We start from the raw sequence: 25371 nt of genomic DNA on the forward strand, positions 1-25371 counted from the left end.
ATAACCAAATTGTGGTCAGAGTCTATATCTGCCCCTGGAAATGCCTTACAATTTAAAATCCGGTTCCGAAGTCTGTGTTACCATTATACACTGAAGCGCCAAAGAAAATGGTATAGGCAAGGGTATTCAAATACAGAGATATGTAAACAGGCAAAATACGGCGCTGCGGTCGGCAACGCCTATATAAGACAACTAGTTTCTGGCGCAGTTTTTAGATCGGTTACTGCTGCTACAGTGGCAGGTTATGAACATTTAAGTGAGTTTGACCTGGTGTTGTAGTTAGCGCGTCTCCGAAGTAGCGATGACGTGGAGATTTTTTCGAACGACAATTTCACGAGTGTACACTGAATGTCAGGAATCGGTAAAACACCAAATCACCGACATCGCTGCGGTCGGAAAAAGATCCTGCAAGAACGGGACCAATGACGACTGAGGATAATCGTTCAACGTAACATGTAAGTAGGCTGTTTATGTTTTCTCTATGTAAGTAGGCTGTTTATGTTTTCTTATTGGCAACGTTACGTAGCGCTCAATATGAAAATCACTGGCTGTGCTGTGTGCAGTCTGTGGCTAGTTTGCATTGTTGTCTGCCATTGTAGTGTTGGGCAGCGGCAGCTGGCTGTGAACAGCGCGTAGCGTTGCGCAGTTGGAGGTGAGCCGCCAGCAGTGGTGGATGTGGGGAGAGAGATGGCGGAGATTTGTAATTTGTCATGAACTGATATATATATTATGACTTGTGATGATATCAAGGTAAATACATTGTTTGCTCTCTATTAATATCTTTCATTTGCTAACTATCCCTATCAGTAGTTAGTGCCTTCAGTAGTTTGAATCTTTTATTTAGCTGGCAGTAGTGGCGCTCGCTGTATTGCAGTAGCTTGAGTAGCGAAGATTTTTGTGAGGTAAGTGATTTGTGAAAGGTATAGTTTAATGTTAGTCAGGGCCATTCCTTTGTAGGGAATTTTGAAAGTCAGATTGCGTTGCGCTAACAAAATATTGTGTGTCAGGTTAAGCACAGTCATGTAAAATTGTTCAAAGGGGACGTTTCATATGTCGACCCTTAGCCTAGGATACCTCACTGGAATCTTCTGATTTTTTTCTTGTAGTTTGTGTATTTAGTGTAGCTTTTGTTTATTGCTAGCGCGTAATTGTAGAGAGAATTTCCTTTGTAGTTGTAGCCTTTCATTGTTGTATAGTAAAACAGTTGTGGCATGCATGTAGATTTGCACCAAGTATTTCGCAGCTGCAATTAACTAGATATTATTTTCAGTGCTATGTTAATGTGTTCTCTTATTTTTGATCTTCAAATTGTGTTTTTCTGTGTTGTCGTGTGAAATATTGTGACAATAATGGCGTGTGAAAAACGTAATACTAGGCTCCAAAGTAAACTGAGAAATGACAGTGAAGACGAAAGCAGTGTGTTAGCGCCACCGAGTAGTGAATTAACTGATGTTCAAAGTAGTAATTTGGTAATTGTGAATAGGGAAATGGAGCGGGCGGCAAACAATGGCATGGACAGTGAAACAATTAGTGAAGAGGGAAGCATTATCGATCGATCGGTCGGCAACAGCTCGCCTCAGGAATCCGAAATGACAGGACACAATTTCGCAAATACTGTAGATTCAGGTTTTGGGTCATCACCGTTTTCTCAAATAAGTCAAGACACATTTTCTGCTTGTCAAAATGTGAATGTTGCCGGTGCAAATGCACTGCCGAAAAGCGTAGAGAAACAGATTCCAGACACTAATACATTATTTTTGCAATTAATGCAACAAATGGAACAAAATCAGAGACAAACACAGCAAAAGCTTCAAAAGTTAGACACACTGGAACAAAATCAGAGACAAACACAGCAACAGCTTCAAAAGTTAGACTCATTGGAACAAACTCTTGAACAAACGCGTGAAGATTTAACTGCTGAGTTACATAACATTGAATCGAAATGTCAGAAAGTGTGTAATGACGTAAAAACACAAATTTGTGAGCATTTTCAACCTATTTTTTCGCGGCATGAAAATGCATTACAGAATCACGAAGCAGCCATAAAAGAACTGCAAACCATTGTTCATGAAAATCATGAGACCTTGTGGGCTAAAATTGACTCAGTTGCATCTACCGATTCGGTTACGCAACTTGCAAAAACTCAGGAAAACTTAAAGGACACAGTAGATTCGATTTCAACACAAATGGACACTCTGAAGCTTGGTTCAGAAAAACACACTGAGGAAATGTGTTCATTATCAGAGAAAGTAGTTGAACTTTCGGATCAGCTAAATAATTTATCTACGAAGGTAGATGATAATCTGAATGACGCAAAACCGGTAGTCTTTAATGAAACAGAACAGAGCGAACAAATTAGGAAACTGAAACAAAATCTGAATCAAATTGATACGCAACACCAAAGAGAAATCCGGGAAGTACAAGATCAGCTGACACAGGTAATACAAGAATTACGTATTTCAGGAGACACTCGCGCTCCAACACGGGAAGAGGGACTTAGAAATACGCAAAAGCCGCAAAATAATAACACAGGGCATTTCGGAAGTTATGAAAGAAATTGGCAATGTACACCGAATTTTGAGATGGAACCGCCGACACGACGTAACTATGACCGAGATGCTACTCGCAGACACGATGATTTTGACTATAAGCTGTTCATTACTACACGTAAATTCAAAACGTTTAAGAATTCTGCCAACGACATTCATCCACAAGCGTGGCTCCATCAATTCTCTCATTGTTTCTCTCCCAACTGGTCATTGGAGCACAGGTTAGAATTTATGTGTGGCTACTTAGAGAATGAACCAGGTGTAAGAATGCGATCGGTCATTCACGATTGTCACAGTGAAGGAGAGTTTTACCATGCCTTCCTCTCAGCATATTGGTCTCAAGCTACACAAGACCGTGTAAAACATAGCATCATGATGATGAAACACTTTGAACAATCTGAATTTTCCAGTCTTGTCAAATATTTTGAAGACATGTTGCATAAGAATCAATATCTTTCAAACCCATACAGCCCCTCAGAACTCATCCGCATTTGCTTACTCAAATTGCCAGAACATTTACGACATATTATTTTGGCAGGACGTTGCAAAGACGACATTGAAGCATTTCAGGGATTGTTACAAGAACTTGAAATTGACACAGACAATCGCGGAAAGCAGGAGCACAACAATTACAGGTCACATACGTCACAATTCCGTGATGACAGAAACAATAACTGGACACGAAAAGGCTATTCTTACAACGCAAATCGTGACCAAAACAGACACCATCCATATGACAACCGCTGGCAGAGTAATAATAGTTACAGAGAAAGATCGCATTTCCGTAGTAATGACTATTACAGAGACAACCACAGAAACAGACAATATGGGAACCAAAACAATTATTATCAAGGGAAGCAGAATAACTTCAGACGCAACAGTTCGGCGCACAGTTACGATTCAGGGAGCAATTCTCCACCACGTGACCGACAAGAAAGGAACTATGGAATCTACCGACATGACGAAAGACGATATGATCGTAACGACAGACCTGAATTGCATCAGAACTGGCGGGATTCAAACAGAGCAGGGCACTTTCGACAAGGTGAATTTCTAGAAGCTAGGTCTCCTAATTCCAATAACGACGCGCGCCAACAAAGGAACAGACAATGACTCGCACCGCAGGCAGCTGCGTGCGGCCGCTGGCTCAGAGAAAAATAACATTGACGCTAACCTTGAGCAAGATTCCAGTATTCTTTACGGGCGAATACCGCATGATAATTGCATTCAAGTTGAAATTCTGCGTACTAGGAAGAGTAAAGGTTTACACCATATTTCACATGTAAAACCGTTTATTGAAAGATAATCTGCTTTTTAACTTTGTCTTTGCCATAAAACGTTTCACTTCACGTTACTAGTATGCTTTAGAAACTGTTACCATGCAACAATGTTTGAAGTTCAATATCCAGCCAAGAACCAAGAGAAATTATTTAAACAGAAATTACGAATGCATTGTTATTGCGAACAGACGACACAGTGTAATTGTGTGTGTACATTCTTGCTTGTTAGTTGTGCGATTACGTAACGACTATAAGGCTCACATACTTAGAACATTTACCAGTACTGCTAATGAGATTTTAATGCAACATTTTGGTTACCTGAAAATACATTCTGTATTTAAAGTGCTTTCTGAGAGATGCCAGATGACACAGAGGTTAGTTTATGTGACAGCTACACGATTTTTATCACGACGCTACTAATGAGTGACAATTTACAATGTTGCTTTTGCGGTGTATCTGTTTTATATCTGCACAGTTTTCTGAATTCTTCTGGAAAGTAAAACATATTTTAGTAGTAACTTTTGTGGTATAGCTACAAGGAGACAGCCTTTTCTGTAGCACAACAATACGTTACAGCACAGTACTTTCTTCATCACGGCAATAAGCGTAATAAGTATGATATCTATACGCAAAGCATTTCACTTTGTTTATCATGAGGTCAGTACATTGACTTCTGCAGAACTTAGCTTTGGGGGACGATAACTACGACACTTCCACAGAGATTATCTTACAGCAAGACGCATGTTTAGCGCTACAGGACACGTATTTGAGTGATCAATTTCGTACTAAAAACATTTATTTTCAAAGATATTTGAAACACAATGATACAAAGTTTTTCCGTGATATATTTCATTCCATTGGTGTAATCTGTAACACCTGAGGGTATAATTACATAAATCCTCAGGGGGGTACACGCTTACTTTGTGTACCATGTGTGTGGCAACCACAAGGAACCCTAGCTAATATGGTATTTTATTTGCTTATACAACTTTACACATCGGTACCATATTTCTCTAACACACAAATTACACAGCTATCTGATCATTTAACTGAGAGACAAACATTTATTTTTACTACATCAGTGACACATGTTTACGTAATTACACCGTTGGGTAACTTCACACTTACGAAATTGTATTCTGTCTGTACTGTGTGAACTTTCATATTTTTTCGGAACCATTGTGATACTATGAGAGCTTTGAATGAAGTATTTGGTATGGATTCATGATTTTTAAAGTACGTTTGAGGCAGATGACACTTTTGACATGAGCAGAGAATTTTTTTTAATTATTGGAGGAAGCTACGACGATTTTGAGATTTGACTGAGGTGTTATGATGTTATTTTTACGACGACGATGTGTATTATGCTGCTGAGGTATGTGTATGATTAATAGGCTGAGGCTATATGAGTTATTTGATTACGCTTCATATTTATAATGACGAAATATTGACGAGTGTCGATGGATACGTATATGTGTAATAAGGTAAGGAGTAATGAATAGTGGGTAGGGACTCTTGACTTGTGAAACAGGATGTTGGAAACCAAGAATCGTACTTTAAGAGTTATGAAATGTGCATAAATGCGTGACTGTATCACAATGCTGACGAATATTTTATTTGGACACTTATATTTATAGGATTTTCTTTCTACAGATTTGCAACGCTAATTCTTGACCTGTGAAATATTTTTATGTGAGGCTGTCACTGTAGCGGTAAATATTTCCGTAAGAAAGTTAAGTGACCACCTGCACGTAATGCGTCGCGGGCACCCAGCTGTGTCAGACGCCTGGAGAAAAAGCCATTATTGCGAGCCCTTTTCAGCGGCACAGGTAGAAAAAAAAGGGGACGTGGGACGTGTCAAACACCTGGAGAACAAGCCATTAGGGTGTGCCTTTCATCGCTAATGCGACACCCTCGTTACTTGAAAACATATGATTACTCGCACTTTGTGCTAATTACTGAAATGCTTATGAATTGATGGGAAATATTCGTACATCTGCACACCTGATTACGACAAGCGTCTTTCTACGAGAGTTGAGAGAATTTCTACTAACTTATGAAATGTCACATGACTATTGAATGATATTTTTATGCTTTGGTTTGCGTAACTGCTTATTTCATTTGATACCTGTTTTTCAGCTGTGTTGCAGCATTGCTTTTATAAAATGAAATGCATTTGCTAATGTGAACACTTTCTGTCAACAGATCTATTAAATAATTATTTTATGATCCACATTCTTTAAAAAAGGAGCACTTGGACAGGAAACAACAATAAGAAGGAACTAGTAACTGCATTCATAATTTTCTTTTCAAGTAATTGGTAACTTTTTGGTAGAATAACTTCTTGTGGTGCACCACTTTAATTACATAGACATTAAGATGTGAATATACATTTCCCTTATCTGCATTGTTGTTTAGTGTAATATTTTTTCTGCTTGCGCTATGTCATGTTTAGGTATAAGTTGCTGCTGTTTGCCAGGCATAGTGTTATTGAATTTGACTTTTGCTCATTTATGCTGCTAGCTTTGCCAATTTGCATTTTTTTGCATTGCTGTTTGTGTTGATTTGTTATGTGATGCTGCATTGCCTCGTCCCTTAGTTTAGCATCTGAGCTCAGTAGATTTAAGTTAGCTTAAGAGGGGGTAGACTATATAAGAGAATGAGTTGCGATGAATTGGAAGAAATGCATTGAGAATTAATACGAAAAAAGTACATAAAACAGGTTTAGGTAGGATTTTCTTGGAAATAAATGTTGAGGTAAGAAATGTGTGAACATATAAATACAGAAAGCATGCTTAGATAGAATTTTTTTTGGTGGAAACAGAGGATGAAATAAGAGGAAAGATATATGAAGTTTTGGTTTGGACTGCAGTACCAAATGTTACACTGAAAACGAACCCTGTCCTTTCCTATTGGTGTTATCCCACTATGTGTTTGTGTACCCTTGAGTATTTGTTTTCATCCTGTCTCTGTGTACTGTTTCATAGAATTTTTTTCTCTTCTAATACTAAGCTATATTCACTATGAGGAGGAATACTGTTATCCTCAAATATAAGTTGCATTAATAATATGTTATTTTCTTTGTAAAGTTGTTTACAATTCTGTTCTGTTTCAATGTTCATGTGTGAAATTAATGTTTCGAAAACTATTCTCATTATTTTATGTATGTACTTATGTCACTATTTTTGTAACACTGATGTATATGTTTATTTCTATTCTTTTGTAAAGCCTGTACTACAAATGTTATCTGTATTATTATGTTTTTAATGATGTATTTTGTACCTTTGTAATTGTATTCTTATGTTATAAAATTGTAATTGTCACCAGTTCATGACATTATTAACTTGTAAGTTACATTTCACTGCACACGTTTCTGTTGGTCATAGTATATGGACAATATGTGAGAAGTAGGGACTGTTAGTGTTTGCAAGTGTGTTAACAATTCAGCAAGGGACTGGATAACAGCATTGCTGGTTCTAAGGACAATTCCAAAAACTTTGTGAGTGCACAAGTGGTGGTTTATGGACTTGCTATAGTCTCCGCAAGACTCTTCAGTGGTGATTGTGCACCTGCACAGTCACAACAGATGGCTGCTGGCTATCTCTACAAGGACTACAGTGGGTCTGCATCTATGCTGACCCACCAATACCATTATTTCTACAAGGACTGCAGTGGGTCTGCACCTCTGGTGGCCCACCAATACCGTAATCTCTACCAGGACTACAGTGGGTCTGCTCTGTGATGACCTACCTACCAATACTCTTCAAAATTTCGACTGACTCTGCTGTGGGTTTGCTCTGTTGTGGCCCATTACCTGTATGCATATCAAGAGTCAGCACTGTCTTTCCATTGGAAGAACAACACTACTTCTTCAAGACTGCATGGAAATCCACTACTTCCGTGTGCATTTTCTTTTACTGCTCAGACTTTGAGAAAAAACACTGCTATTCTACTGTTATGTACGATTAGGACTGTCTTTATGGACTGTGAGAAAATTTTAGCTTTTGACCAACATTGTATCAATAAGTGTGTGCATTTGACATGTTTGTTATTTTAATTATGAAAAATTTTATCAAATCATTATTGGCCACTGCCCAAAAAATATTTTGTAAAATTTTTGTGGGGAGCATGGGGGCTATGTAAGTAGGCTGTTTATGTTTTCTCTATGTAAGTAGGCTGTTTATGTTTTCTCTATGTAAGTAGGCTGTTTATGTTTTCTCTATATAAGTAGGCTGTTTATGTTTTCTTATTGGCAACGTTACGTAGCGCTCAATATGAAAATCACTGGCTGTGCTGTGTGCAGTCTGTGGCTAGTTTGCATTGTTGTCTGCCATTGTAGTGTTGGGCAGCGGCAGCTGGCTGTGAACAGCGCGTAGCGTTGCGCAGTTGGAGGTGAGCCGCCAGCAGTGGTGGATGTGGGGAGAGAGATGGCGGAGATTTGCAATTTGTCATGAACTGATATATATATTATGACTTGTGATGATATCAAGGTAAATACATTGTTTGCTCTCTATTAATATCTTTCATTTGCTAACTATCCCTATCAGTAGTTAGTGCCTTCAGTAGTTTGAATCTTTTATTTAGCTGGCAGTAGTGGCGCTCGCTGTATTGCAGTAGCTTGAGTAGCGAAGATTTTTGTGAGGTAAGTGATTTGTGAAAGGTATAGTTTAATGTTAGTCAGGGCCATTCTTTTGTAGGGAATTTTGAAAGTCAGATTGCGTTGCGCTAACAAAATATTGTGTGTCAGTTTAAGGTCAGTCGTGTAAAATTGTTGAAAGGGGACGTTTCAAACAGAAGTGCCATCCTACCTCAAACTGCTGCAGATTTCTATGATGGGCCGTCAATAAGTGTCAAGATGCGAACTATTCAACGAAACATCATCGGTAGGGGCTTTCGGAGCCGAAGGCCCACTCGTGTACCCTTGATGACTGCACGACGCAAAGCGTTATGCTTCGCTTAAGTCCGTCAACACCGACATTGGACTGTTGATGACTGGAAACATGTTGCCTGGTCGGAGAGGTCTCGTTTCGAATTGTATCGAGCAGATGGGCGTGTACGGGTATGGAGACTACCTCATGAATCCATGGACCCTGCATGTCAGCAGGGGACTGTTCAAGCCGGCGGAGACTCTGTAATGGTGTGGGGCGTGTGCAGTTGGAGTGATATGGGACCTCCGATACGTCTAGATATGACTCTGACAGGTGACACGTATGTAAGCATTCTGTCTGATCACCTATATATATTCATGTTCATTGTGTATTCCGACGGACTTGGGCAATTCCAGCAGGACAATGCGACACCTTACACGTCCAGAATTGCTGCAGAGTGGCTCCAGGAACACTCTTTTGACTTTAAACACTTCCGCTGGCCACTAAACTCCCCAGACATGAACACTATTGAGCATATCTGGGATGCCTTGCAACGTGCTGTTCAGAAGAGATCTCCACCTCTCGTACTTTTATGGATTTATGGACAGTCCTGCAGGATTCATGATGTCAATTCCCTCCAGCACTACTTCAGACATCAGTCGAATCCATGCCACGTCGTTTCGCGGCAACTTCTGCGTGTTCGTGGGGGCCCTACATGATATCAGGCAGGTATACCAGTTTCTTGGGCTCTTCAGAGTATAATCAGTCTGAAACATCTTCATATGCAACCTGCTTTGATGATTCTTAAATAATGCTCTGTGCAAAATTCTACCAGGAGGCTTCCTCTCATTCCATTCCCTCAACCCACATTCCCGTACTATTTTTCCTTTTCTTCCTTTCCCTACTTTAGATTTCCAGTCCCTGATGACAAATTGTCGTCTCTCTTAACTATCTGACTATTTTATTTTGTCTCATGATACATTTCTTCAATCTCCTCGTCATCTGCGGAGCTAGTTGGCATATAAACTTGTACTACTGTGGTGGATGTGGGCTTCGTGTCTCTCTTGGCTACAATAATGCGTTCACTATGCTCTTCATACTAGCTTACGCGCATTCCTATTTTCCTATTCATTATTAGACCGACGATTTATAACCTTGTATTCACCTGGCCAGAAGTCCTGTTAGTCCTGCCACCGAATTTCCCTAATTTCGATTAACCTATCCATTTCCATTTTTAAATTTTCTAAACTATCTGTCCAATAAGGTACCTGACATTCCACGCTCCTAAGTGTAGAATGCCAGTTCTGTTTCTCCCGATAACGACGTCCTCCTGATTAGTCTCTGTTCGGAAATTCGGATGGGATACTATTTTACCTCTGGAATATTTTACCCAGAGGACGTCATCATCATTTAACCATGCAATGAATCTGCATGCTCTCGGGAAACTTGCGGCTGTCGTTTCCCCTTGGTTTCAGCCGTTCACAGTTCGAGTTGCAGGTTTGGTTGATGTTACAAGACCAGTTCAGTCAATCATCTAAACTGCTGCCCCTACGACTACTGAAAAGGCTGCTGCCCCCTCTTCAGAAACACATGTTTGCCTGGCCTCTCAACAGCTGCCTCTCCGTTGTGGTTGCACCTACGATACGGCTATCTCTATCGCTGAGGCACGCAAGCCTCCTCACCAACGGCAAGGTCCATGGTTCATGGGGGTAGGATAAAATATTTAATGTCAACAAATCAAAGCCCCGACTGATGGAAATCGTCTGTAATGTAACCTTATACAGTACTTCGATTTTCTTTCTCCTGCTAGTTATTTATGTAACAATTGCATCTGCAACAGCTTAGCTGTCGATATGAACTGCGAGATATTCAATAAACTAATGATTTGAGACATTTTTGGTGTGGTTTAAGTGCTTAACACTCGCGTGTGCCCCTATGGCTTGTTCTACGTCCTCTTGTCACGGCTACTTCTGCTTACTTGCAGATTCGTGTGTCGGGCAGTAGAATTGTACAAACAGCTGTTTTATGCGGTTCTTCGTGCAGCAAGAATGAGTAACTTTAATATTTTTTAAAAAATACTTGTAGTGCGCCTTAGCAGCCAAAATTTTGATAGTGCATTTCTTTCGGTGTATTCTTTCTGTGTGAAAAATTTCAGGGTAGGTTTCGACATGTCGGACTGGATTATTTCCTTGTAAGCTGTAAGACACTAGAATCTTATTCAGGGTGACGACAGTCCAAATCTTCGTCCAGCCACCCAAATTTTGGTCTTTTGCGGCTTTCCTAAATCGTTTGCAGAGAAGGTCGCGATGCATCCTTCGTGAAGGGCCCGGCCGACTTTTTTCGCACCATTCCCCAGTCGGCTCTAGTTTTCCCTTTGTAATGACGACGTCGTTTACGGAACGGCGAAACGTAGTCTTCCTTCTGATAGCTGATAACTGTGGTGACATTTCAGAATGAAATCGCACCTTCTGCGCAGAGGCCACTTATCAGCGGCTATCTGTGAGATGAATCATCTCACCTAGCAAAAAGTGCAAGGCGCCTATGGAGATAGCAGGCGTGTATGGGCGGCTGTCGAGGACCCAATAGTCTCCATGTGAAGGGCAGACATGGCTGACGTGTGGGACCACCTACTGCTTCTTCTGCTGACGCATCAAACAGCGCATGTCTACTCCCTAGGTGAGTAAGCAGCATTCCTTCTCGTCATCGTCCATGAAACTTCGGTAGCACGGGCGAAGACTCACCACCGGAGATCACGGAAGCGAACGCAAGCGAATGAGCAGTCGCTTTTATCTGCGACCAAACGTTTATGCTAGTAGGAACGAAAGACAACACGAGATAACTCACGTAGCCTATAAACAGCGCGTTATTAATTTATGACGCTAATAACCATCACACAGGATACGAGTATAGTTACAGCCACGATCCAAGACTTTGATATTCACAGACGATTATTTCTCATGGCGAGCGTCCTCGTTTTGACGAAGTGAGCACAACCGGGTAGGAAAAGATGAATGGTTCTGAGCACTATGGGACTTAACTTCTGAGGTCATCAGTCCCCTAGAACTTAGAACTACTTAAACCTAACTAACCTAAGGACATCACACACACACACCCATGCCCAAGGCAGGATCCGAATCTGCGACCGTAGCGGTCGCGCGGTTCCAGGCTGTAGCGCCTACAACCGCTCGGCCACCCTGGCCGGCGAAAAGAAGAACTTAGATGTCTCATTTTGTACGAAATGTGAAATGCGTGGAGGTAATGCACTCAATACTGAATCGCAGTTCCAGCTCTCCTTATCATTAGTTCGCAACTTTGCACATATGTCGGCTGACGCTTTTCACTAGCTTCCTATTACAACTGAAGAGGAAATTTAAAAGGAGAACACTAATCACCGACGACCAACATAAACTGAAGAAAGGCTAGCGTTAACAGTCTGGTTATTAGGAACTGCAGACATTTACCTTAGATACTGTTCCGCATTTCAATGGCTGCTGTATAGGGTGATTCAGCTGCCCCTACCGCTGCTGTTCTAGGCAACCCGCAATGTAATAGGTGGCCTCCACAAACCCGCGCAAGGTTTTAGTATTCTGTCGCTCGTACAGAAGAAATTAACAGGAACTTTTTGTATGAAATTTAATGTAGTTAAGTTTAGTACTGGAACACGTCTTCGCTAGGGGCCATGGTTTCCGACTTAACCAAGAAAAACGTACAAAGTGACCTTCAGATGCACCCCCACTTCCCCAGTTAGCCCCCACTGGTCAGGATTCCTAGTGTGTTATTCGTGGCACTCCCTGCCACTGTACAAATATCTACACTCTAGTAATTATTTCCCACATCCTACGTTTTTTGGTCTTCACTGTCTAGTCTTATTACGCCGCTGGCTTTGGCGAACACTTACAAATTGTGAATCTAACGTTTACATAAATTTTACCTAACAATTTTGTGAATTTTAACAGCATAAAATGAACAATTACATCGTCTGTCATTGAGTCACTCCCCATCTAACAATGAAAAGGAAAAGAGCGACATTGATCACTGAGGATCAGATCACTCACTCCCGACATCATAAGCGTAACACTTTTAAAATCTCAGCTCCATCCCCTGGGCCCATGACACCTGTCCTACCCTTGTGAGGCCTACTGACTGACCCTCGGTTTCGTGGACAGGAAATATGGTTAAATAATGTCCATAACAAAGACTAACTTGACAGCCTCCGGTTACAAGGCTGGCCGGTGTGGCTGAGCGGTTCTAGGCGCTTCAGTCTGGAATCACGCGACAGCTACGGTGGCAGGTTCGAATCTTGCCTCAGGCCTGGATGTGTGTGATGTCCTTAGGTTAATTATGTTTAAGTAGTTCTAAGTTCTAGGGTACTGACGACCTCAGGTGTTAAGTCCCATAGTGCTCCGAGCCATGTGAACCATCTGGCTACAAGGTTAGTGGTGAACATCTTGAGCACATCGTATTGTTCAAATATACTGCCGGAAAAAATTAGTACACCTGGAAAGACGACGTCGATTTTGATCTGATGATGGCATACGCCACCTTCGGGGTAGTAGATGTACTGATAATAGTTTCAACGTCGTCCGCCTACAGATAGCGCAGTGGTATAGCTACCAGTAAGTCATCCGTGACTACCATTTAATATGGAATGTTCACAGCCAGAAGGCACAGTGTACTGCAAACGTGTGAAGCAAGTAGGCAATCATTCCATGGACACACACTCATCCTTTCCACAGCCAACTGCATGAGTTAGAAACAGGTCAAACTGTGACCTTCGGAGTGGTGGAGGAGGGTAGGTGGTCCTGTTGGGGAATAGCCACACAAGCTGGACATGCTGTGTCAGTGGTAAAACGATGGTGGTATCAGTAATCATGTGAATATTCTCACACCCATTGGACGATGCTCTGGAAGTCCACCCAGTACAGACGCCTGCCAGGGCAGCAGTAGCAGACCACACAGCTACCACAGCACAGAGAAATGGCTTGTGAACCAAGATGTGTCAAAACGAACTGTTGTGAACCAGTTATTAGTAGTTGAACTACGGCAAGCTCATCTTTAGCTAGACTTCCACTCACGCCGCAGCACCGATTGCATGGCTCAACTGGCGCTGTCAGAGGATCACTTAGAAGATGGAATAATGTGCTGTGGTGTTCAGAGACGAAAACCCATTCCTCCTGCAAGCAAGTGACTATGCAGGCCTGTCTTGTAGAGTACATTCCTCCAATACACACTAGAAGTAGGGCAAGTGCGGTGTCACCCCATGTTGCACTGTTGCCAAATTTATTCAATACGGAGGAGTCAAGATTTCGACAATAGATTTGAGAATGTCGCAATGACGTCATGGTGGGAAGTTCAAATGTTGATGGGAAAATAGGTCGACTGGGCTACCTCCACTAACCTAATCCCCTCCCCTCCCCCGTGCCCTCTCCCTCCCCATCCCTCTCCCCAGGAAATGGCGTTAAAATCTGGGCATGAAAATAGGTCAATTGAGCTACCTCCACTAACCTAACAGAACGGCGGAAAAATTTAGGCTCGAAAATAGGTCACTTGGGATACCTCCACTAACCTGTCATCCAAGCACCACCTCTACCTTGGAACTGGTGGGAAAAAGACTCAGCCATGCTGGGCTGCTGGACAGGATGGATGTAAGTCTTTATATAGCAATCATTGTTTATTTAAACAATTGGAGCTGTCATTGGCACTAGCTCCATCCACTGTGTTCCCATGAGGTCTGGAGTTCGACTGATTCGACTGATCTAGTACACAATACCACCAACAAAGAGTGCTACCGTCCCTCCAGTGACATAGTCCAAGATGGCTGTCTGGGGAAAAATAGGCGAGGTAAGGACTCAGTCTGTGTCCAGCTGCTGGAAAGAGTAAGGAGTGTACATTATTTATTTTCAGTAGGAAGTTGGAGAAATTTATTTAGGGATGGATTTAATGTGATTTATTTATTATGCTGATACAAAACATTCGCCCTGACGTGCTTGGGGTCCCAATACATAGCCTTCAGACCTGCAAACTACTCCTAAATTGCAGAAATAATTCAGTACACTGATGTACAGACACACAAACATCTCATAAACTTTCAAAATAATGCCTGCAAACACGTTCAGTAATTGTAAACTGTAAAAATAATGTATTGGACAGCCTACAGACCTGCAAAGTACTAGTAAATTACCGAAATATTGCAGTACGCTGATGTACAGAAAACCAAATAACTCATAAATTGTCAAAATAATGCTTGTAAAACGTTATGCAAACACGTTCACTAATTATAAACTGTCGACATAATGCATTGCACAGCCTGCAGACATGTTCACAAAATAATGCAGTAGACTGATGTACAAACAAGTTCACTAGGCATAACACGGAATTCATTCTTCCTGAGGGTCCTAACGAGGCACATCACCCAAGGAACAGCATCCTGCCAGAGATGGTATAACCTCCCCACAAAAAATTCCTTAACCTACAAATAGTAAAAATATGACTAATCTCTCAATAAAATTGTGGCTCACTTACAACCTTTCAATAATTGACTGTGAATTTAAACTGGTAAATTTTGGACGTCAGCAGTGCTGCATCATGGCCCTGAAAGATCTTTCTGAATAAATTGAAAATTCTTACCTCAATAAGGTCGCCGGATAACGCATATATATCTGCTCCTATAAGAAATTTTTCTGGCACAGCCCAGTGCTATGCTGGCCGATAGATTTTTCTTTACAATAATCGGGATGACCATGGATTGGAGAAATTAGTAAATTCTTTAAATTGAGATGAGTGATTGTCAAAGTTAATTTTTATAAGAAAAATTATTATTAAGAGATTTTTTAAAACATTTACATGGGACTTAATATAACAATTGTACATATGCGCGAGGCTACTTTTACCTTATACCACATCTCTCGCACGACTGGCCCAGCCAACTCCATACACACGTCTGCTCGCTACTATTACTACTACTACTACTACTACACAGTTCCTATTACTGACAGCACTACTCTCTGGTCTGAGATTCTCTTATAGCTTACATATCGCAGGCAGTGCGTGAACAATCCATCGAAATTACATCTGCTCGAATGCACTAGCAACAAATTCCTTAATCGTAGACCTCTTACATAACCTTCCACTGGGGAGGGCGAAAATTTGGCAGTGATGGTGAGTCAATTGGACTTGCCATAGCAGCAAATTTTTCTATAATCTATTTAGTTTACTAAGTCTACAGTCACAGAGTATATACATATGTATAACATTATTACATTATTGATAATTAATATGAGTACGGAACATATTAAGAAATGAAATAGAGTGCACACACACTGAGTACAAAATACATTAACAAATGACATAAAGTGCACATGCACTGTAAAACTGTTTAGCATTTTTACATGAATTAAACATACCAAGGAGTGAAATAAAATGCACATGCACTGTAAAAGTCTTTAGCATTTTTACAAGAATTAAACAAAGCAAGGAGTGAAATAAAGTGCACACACACTGTAAAAGTCTTCAGCATTTTTACATGAATTAAACATACCAACGAGTGAAATAAAGTGCACATGCACTGTAAAAGTCTTTAGAATTTTTACATGAATTAAACATAGCAAGGAGTGAAATAAAGTGCACACGCACTGTAAAAGTCTTCAGCATTTTTACATGAACTAGGAAAGGAATGGGAAGGATAGCATCATGGTTGTAGCACAGTGGGCTGCACAAAGCTGAACTAAAAGTCCATATCTTTCTACAGAAGCACAACACCAAGTGAGACAATCTGAAGTTCCTTTCCCTGAAGTATTTATCAGTATAGCCAGGACACTGAAATGTTGTATTAGTATTGTATGTTATCATTTTGGTAGTACATTAGGTACACCAAACAGTACGACCATAATAACATCTCCATCGTTCGAGGTGGTGGACAGCTTGATATGTAAACACCACATTCTTGTAGAATCCATACTCTTACATCAACGTAGAATTAGTGCAAAAACTAAATGTAGTGCTCCATGATCATGAAGATGAACTGGACATATGGATATTGGAGTAATTGGTGGTGATTAGGTCAGAAGGTGAAGGATACATTAAGTCTTATGGTAGTCATCATTTGGAATTACACTAGTGTATCAACTGAGTTGAATAATTATTGCCACTCAATGGTTAGTTACTAAACATTTATGTAGTATGTGTGGAGTATTACATAACATTCATAAGTCATCTTACTACAGTAATTATTGGCATAGCATTCATGTGTAAGTCATGTCATTACAGTAATCATTGGCATAGCATTTATGGAATGTAACAGAACATTATTAATAAGTCATCTCATTGCAGTAATTATTGGTATAGCATTTATGCATAAGTCATCTCATTACAGAAAGCATTGTCATTCATTGGCCAGTTACTAAACATAAGGCATTTATTATGCATTATTCAGAAGTCATCAACCAAAACAGGAGTTATTGGGTGTAGCATCAAGCTGGTAGTGTTTATATATGATATCATGCAAGTGGCATAAGACGTATTTAAAAAGTAAGACATTGGAACTAGTATTCAAGGTGTTTAGTCCAATAATACATAGACATAAGGGAATCAATACATCAGAAAAATTTCCATTATATTTAGGACTAGAAATATATCTTAAACTGGTAGCATTATTTAGTTATATACTGATAATAGCTGGGACTGATAATTTTTTTGTGCTAGCAATGCATTGCATTGGGATCGACAGTCAATTGCTGGGGCATGAAAATATTTGCTTTTGACTTATTGCTGGAAATAAGGATTAATAACATCATTCATCATGAGTCAGCTGTAGCAAGTTTATGAAACGAGTATATATGCGATCACATTCATAAATGTTAGACACAACTGGGTAAAAAAAATGCAAGTACTAGAACTGGTTTAATAACTAACTGCTTATAGTATATTAATATCATGAAAAGCTACACCTGGAAAAAATATAAAGTGTATTATTGACTGAAAGAAGAAATGTATTCATATTATGCTGAAAAGTTGTAAACTTCGAATTAACAGGTAATGAAACGTGTACTCAATATGTATGTACTCTAGCTGTCTTTCCCAAAACATTCAGTCATTATACTATGTGACATAAGACATGCTGTCAAAAGGAACTGCAACAAATACTTAAATAACTACATAGGATTTCTTAACTAACAGAAAATATATAAACTTCATCATTATTATCATCTGCAAAGAAAAACTTCATTATTCATATTACCATATACTTCATATAACTATTCATCATCATTTATTATCATCTGCAAAAAATAGACAATTATTCGTTATTCACATTACCATTTCCATCATACAACTATTTATTATCATTCATTACTTCATATATTATGGAGTTTCTTACTTCTAGCATATTTCATCACTAAAATTAACATGTGTAGTTCTGTCTGACAGCCTGCATCAATCCCCTCGCATTCTGAAAGAAAAATAATTAGTCAAGACTGCTGTCATACAGTGGGTATAGTATATTCTTGTTAATGCTTGTTAATTCTGATCCATTTACTCTTCATTACAAGGTATTGCATTTTCTTTCGTTCATTCCGAAGGTAAAATTTCCATTTCATAGTAAACCACTGCGGTTTGTTTACCTTAGTTCTTTTACACGGTATGGCTTTCTGAAAATGATGACTAAGGATTAATATCTTGCATTTAAATCATGTACCCATTAAATGAAAACTTGTTTCTGGTGATAGGACTAAGCATACAGCATGACAGAAAACGTATTAGGTCAAAAACATAGACAGTTTTCAAGTGCGAAAATGTACAGTCAGTAGCATACTGTAGTAGCAAAAAATGTAGAATAGTCAACACATTGAGATATCATAAGGCAAAAATGTTATAGTCAACTGTTGTTTGTTATGTCTTAAAGATTTCATAGTGCATACAGACAAAAATTCTACTTTCGATAGGAAAACAATCATACATACACCAAAAAATGGAAAATATACACGGTCTGATATGTAACGACAAGAAAAGCGACCTGCTAACCTTACCTTGCCGGCCACCTGCCAAGGAAAAATGTAATCATCATCTGTAAGTAGTCACATAGATATGATTGCATAAGTGGTCATATAAATAACAAGAAATGGCATTACAGTGTGATAAATCATAAAGTATGTTCATTCAATGAAGGGTTTAATATTGGAAATATGGTGATTGCCCTTGCTTTTTCTGGTTTTCAAAGTTTCGACATGTACTACACTGGGGTGAGGAATGCTGCGAATTCTATATGGAACTGCGTATAGAAGCTCAAATTTACTGCATCTACTCTTTCTTCTGTTGGATAGATAATGTGTGCGTACTAATATCTTCTGTCCTATGTAAACGTCAAGGCGTGTAAAAACCTGTTTTTGCTGTCTTCTCCGGCGTTCTGCGGCACGTTTCATGTTGTTGAGCGCAATGTCAATTATTTCATGGTGGCGTAGTCAACGAGATGTAGGAAAAGATACTAATTCTTTATTTTTGTTGGGTGGTTCAACATTTTTCAATATAAAAGTCGGAGATAGCATAGTAGATTCATTTGGTATGGAGTTAATTACATCCTGGAATGAGAGTATGTGTGTATCCCAATCATATGTCTTTTATGGCAGTATATTCTACATAGTTTACCAATTTCTTTCATCAGTCGTTCAGAAGGGTTCGAAGAAGCGTGATACCTAGATATATAGATCCGAGAAATGTTTCTAGCTCGTAACATACGTTTCCATATCGCAGATCGAAATTGTGGTCCATTGTCGGAAATTACTTTCAATACATGCCCTACACGAAATAGAAAATGTTTTACAAATGCATTCGAAATAGATTTTGCAGTAGCTTTGCGTAACGGAGTGAAGGTAACAAATTTCGAAGTGAGTTCAACAGCAACAAAGATGTAACAAAAACCTCTATTAGTTCTGGGAATCTGTCCAAAAATGTCTACAGCGGCCATGTGTCTCAATTTAATCGGTACAATGGGATGTAACGGAGCAATATGTGAAGTCGTGTCTGATTTAGCTTTCTGGCACATTTTACATGACGCTAAAACTCGTCGAATACGCTTCTCCATGTTGGCAAAATAACAGTTCTGTCTCAGTATAAGATAACATTTTCTGGCTCCATAATGTGCGTAACTTAAATGAGTATACCAAATTATTTTGTTAACAAGCTCGTCAGGAATGCATAACAACCAGTTGTTGCTGTCAGGTGAGAGTGGCGAAACAGAATGTTCTTGCGTACAGTATAATGGTTTCTAATGGTAACGTTATTCCTATCTTGTCAAAGGTGTTTAATTTATTTCCACACGTTGTCTTTGCTCTGCTCTTGTGCTGTGTCTCGTAATGACGACGAAATGAAATTTTAAAATGCAACTTGTTCAATATACATGACGCTAAAATTTGCTTGGCAGAAGTTCGTTGCGATGTCTTGCTGATTGTTACTGAGAGAACGGGATAGTGCGTCTGCGACAATATTTTGTGTACCGGGAATGTGAACAATTGTAAAATAAAGTTTCCATCTACTTTAAACTGTCATGTGTAAATTTAGCGGAAAGTAAAAACTGTGTTGCTCTATGATCTGTGTAAACGGTAGTATGTCTTCCATAAAGAAAATTCCTAAATCTAGCAATGCCCATACAACACAAAGTTTCAAGTTCTGTAACAGAATAATTGCGTTCATCAAGTGACAGAATGCGACTTGCAAAGGCGATGTTTTTAATTACTATAGTGCCGTCTTCTACAATTTCCTGAAAGATATGTACGCCTAAAGCGGTGTTAGAACTGTCGGTGGTAATGGAAAAATTTCTGGTAGGGTCTGGGTGCGATAAAAGTGATGCATTGAACAAGGCATGTTTCAGATTAACAAACTCACACTGTGCTTGGCTATCCCAGGACCATATAGCGTCTCGTCTACATATGTTGTGATTCTGTCTTTAAGTTCTGTCAGAAGTATAGTATTTAAACCGCGAATAAACGCTGCTGAAGAAATTGTTAAACCGAACGGTAATTTGCAAAATTGATAACAGTCACCAAAACAGAGAAATGCTGTGTACTTTCTGCAGTTCGGAAGGAGCTGAATTTGCTAAAATACCGATTTCAAATTTAACGTGGAATAAATAGCAGTACCATGAAATTTCTGTAAAAGTTCTTCTTGTGTCTGTGGGCGATATGTTCCATTAATAATAATGTCGTTGACATGACGCGAATCAAGTACGAGTCGAAGTGAACCATCATTTTTCTTAAGAATGTGGAGTGGGTTTATGTACGGACTAACTGCCGGTTCAATAATACCTTGGTCTAGCATAGCTCGTAATTCTTTCTTAACTTGTTCTCTGTGAATAGAATAATGTTTAGCTTTAAATGTGTCATACTGTTTAACTTGAAATTCATACATGAAACAGCACATAGTACCAGGGATGTTGTCAAAAACAGGAGCTTGCTGTAAAAGAATTTTGCGTAGCTGAGTGCGTTCGTCATCTGTATTTACACTGCTCTCTTTTATTTTCTCTGAAATCATGTGCATAACGTCATAGTCGGCTTCGTCTGGTGTATTGTAGTTGTGTACGTACGTATCTGTGAACAATGTGGAATGACAGTCCGTGTTACGTGACGTAGAAATGACCTCTGTTCGATTAATTGCCTGTTCTTTTGCAGATAAAGCGTGCTGAAATTCTAATGCCAGTTGTACATTTTCATCCTTTAGCATTAAATAGGAATTTTGAAAGTCAGTAATTGCGTCGTGTTGTACCAAAAAATTCTTACCTAAAATAACGTCTGTTGTCAATAAGGGAACAATCCAAAAATTTGAGTGGAACGTATGACCTGCAATACAAAATGATAAGTGTGTCTGTAATTTTACGTCTACTCCTTTACCAGATACTGCTCCTTTTACTTTAGTTTTGCCTAATGGTAAAGTAGATAGGTATTCCTTTGTTACATTCGTTGAAAGTTTCTACATTTATAACTGACATAGGTGATCCAGAATCGATTACTGCTGAAAATGTGGATGACCCAATCTTTACTTCAAAAACAGGGTGGGGAATGGTTTTTTGTATAACTGGTTTTTCAAGTAAAAGTGTGTCTCGGATGTCGTCAAAAGCAATAACATTTTCGTGAACAAGATTCTGTGTGTCAAAAGTATTGCTTACGTTGCTGGAAGATGCAACCTGTACTATATCTAGTCAAATTCTTTCTGACGTGCTGTTGTTTGCAGGAGGATGTTGTGGCATTTCGACTATTTGTACTGTTCTGTTATTTCTTCCTGACGTATTAGGTTCGGGATGATACAGACTGTCTGGTTCATTCATGATAATCTGTTGTTGTGGAAGATTCTGCTGCTGGTAAGACCTACTGTTATTAAATGTACTCTGAAAACTATGCTCTTTACTTTTACGTCTGTTATGACAGTCATTACCAAACGGCGCGTTGCGATAGGAATTGAAATGATGTGTTTTCTGTACATACTGATTTCCTTGTTGCTGTGCGTTACTATTTGGTGGAGCCGACGCTATACGTGTAGGCGGCGAAACATTAAAGCTTGGTTGACCTTGCAGACTACATTCTTGATTAGGTATGCTAACCGACTGGTTCTGTTGATATTGTGGGGAAAAGCCTCTAATGTTGCCAAACCATCATTACTATTGCTGATAATTATGAGGATACTGATAATTAAAATTTTGTCTGTTATTAAAGTTCTGGTGGTTGTCATTCCTGGACCGTCTATCACCTTTGCTATTAAAATAGCGTGGCTGATCGTAATTGCCGTATGCTTGTTGGCCTTGGTTATGATGTGAAAAATTTTTGTTTATGAAGGAATAGTCTGACTGCTGAACTTCCAAAAGCTGTAACAGATCTCTGAATGCCGAAATATTTTCTTTCTGCTGACCCGTTAAAAGTGATACTCTTAACGATCGTGATAATTTAGAAATACATAATGGGATAAGTGCTGATTCGCTGTATGGCTCACTTAAGTATTGGTTTTGTTGGACCATGTGTTCAAAAAATTGCGTGACAGTGGGAAAATTTGAGTTCTCATAATTCGGTAAGCTAATTAATTGATCCTTGATTCCACGCTGTGTCGTCTTCGATCAGTACGCTGACAGAAAAGCATTCTGAAATTCTTCTACCGAGTAGCATTGTCTCGCGATCGGTCGCATACGAGTTGCCGGTTCGCCTTCCAAAAAACTGCAAATAAATTCAAGTTCGTGTGTTACGGGCCAAGCTGGCGGAAAAGCAAAGCTAAATTGTTGTATCCAATCATAGGGGTGAATCTGTGTTCTGTCATTCTTAAATACCTTAAATGTTCTCACGGATAGAAAGTGCTTTTAATCAAAATTATCGTCTCTGTATGTCTGAACAGATTCAGGATTGTATGATAATCTGTTTGTCTGTGACTGTTCAGAATCTAAGTCACGTACTCTCTGTAAATTACCTAAATTATACAGGCTGTGTGAGTGTGAGAAATGTTCAGAATGTGGCGTATGCTGTGTCGTGTTAGAGGCTGAAACATTTTTCATCTCTGTCACTTCGTGCTGTAAAGATGACAATTTTCTACGTGATGTATTACTGGACGAGCCTAACTCACTGATCGTCTGCTGTAAATTTTGGAATTCGGGTGTTTGAAAGAAATTGGTGACGTATCGTCTGATTTGGTGTCATTGTTATTTTCGATAACGTCAGTACGACTGGCCAATTTATCATATTTTTCAGCCAGTGCTTTTACCTGATCGTTAATTTTAGTGTCGCAAGCATTAATTTGTTTTTGCATTTTACGTGTGGTTTTGTTTAATTTCTTATCGTCTGCTTTAATGGCATCAGGATCTTGTATTAATTCCAATTGTTCAAGTCTGCTGGTCATTGTCTGAAAGTCTACTGCGTGTGTGTCTGTTTTTGTTTTAAGATCGTAGATTTCTTCATGCAATTCTGTGTTCAACTGTTTGATAGTACTGATTTCGTCTGATACTGTAGTAATGTTGTTGTCTACGTATGTTTTTTGCTTTCGTAAATAACTTACGCTTATCTTCCTGTCTCTCTGTAGTAATTGTTCCCATGACTTGTTTCTTTACTTTATTCTGTTCCTGCATAAATTTACGGTAACGCGTTTCACTGTTTTGTAGGTGGTGATTAAAACGTTCGTCAATTTGGCTGTTCTGTTCGTCAAATTTCTTGTCTATTTTCGCATCCAGTGAGCGTGAAAGTTCTGCTGACATTTATTTAAACTCGTCACGTAACTATGTTGCATTTTCTGAACATTATTTAGCAACTGCACTAATTTTAACTCGAAGTAAATTTGTTGTGTCTGCATGCGTATTACATAATTCCTGTGCAACGGATCTAATTTCTTTAGTACTATTCCTAGCACAAGCCTTAATTTCCACACGTAATTGTTCCTTAGTATCATGACATTGCACGGCAATGGCTGCAATCTGTTCATTAATCTGTTTAAAGTTCTCATTAATTTGTTTGATCGACCTGTCGTGTTTTTCATTCCACTGTTTTTAAACTTTCATTAGGGTTGTCGTGTTTTTCATTCAATTGTTTCGAGATTTTCGTTAAGTTGTTTATAATTGTTGTCTTGTTTTTCATTGAATCGTATCAATAACGCCACAACTTGATCCATGCCAAAATTGCCGACTCTATTCTCTGTACTGTGTGATGGTGTCTCTGCATGTGTCACGTTTTGTGTAACGATTTGGTCATTGTCTGATTCACGAAAAGGTTTGCTAATCGCATGTGCACTGTTGGTCACTACATCGGAATCAAATAAATCTGACGTGTTTTCTGTATATTGTTCATCTTAGTTGTAAACATTTATCTGATCACTGTGTAACTTTTGCAAATCAGGTGTGTCAAACTGAGCAGCGTTCATTGTAACGGAACGTGCCGCGTCATCGATTGTTAAATTTACTGTGGACAAAATTGAATTCGTTTGCACATCATTAGGATTAAAATCATTACTAGTGGTCGGTACGCACTGATTATCGGTAATTGGAGGATTATCATTATGACACTGAGTGTCGTTAGTATTATCAGTCAAATTATTCAAGTCGACTTTTTCACTCACTACACATCGCGATGTACTGTTAGCAGTTTTTCGCGGCATCTTCACAAGTCAAAAGGTAAGCACAAAATCAAACAAAGACAAAGCAAAAATGGAACAAATACAATAACAACAAAGAGCAATAAATTGCCGATGGTCTGTGAAAGAAGAAGTGACAAATTAGTAAATGCGTTGCGGCAGATACAAACTACATTTAACATTAAGTAAATAAGAGCAGATATATAACTGACTACTTCTCATAAATTCACAAAAATACGATCCTGGCCGGTTGTCGACAGGTGTAACTTTCCAACAGTAAAAAAAATATTTAATTATGTATATCATTTACATTTAGCGTAACCTACCAACAGTTTGCTTCCGTAACCTTGGAACAATAAAATGTGACTAATCTCCTAATAAAAAATGTGACTCATAGATAACCTTTAAATAATTAACTGTGAATTTAAACTGGTCAATTTAGGACGTCAGCAGTGCTGCGTCATGGCCCTGAAAGATCATTCTGAATAAATTGAAAATTCTTACCTCAATAAGGTCGCCGGATAACGCATATATATCTGCTCCTATAAGAAATTTTTCTGACACAGCCCAGTGCAGTGCTGGCCGATAGATTTG

Source organism: Schistocerca piceifrons, chromosome 5 (assembly GCF_021461385.2).
Source record: "Schistocerca piceifrons isolate TAMUIC-IGC-003096 chromosome 5, iqSchPice1.1, whole genome shotgun sequence".
Classification (NCBI taxonomy): domain Eukaryota; kingdom Metazoa; phylum Arthropoda; class Insecta; order Orthoptera; family Acrididae; genus Schistocerca; species Schistocerca piceifrons.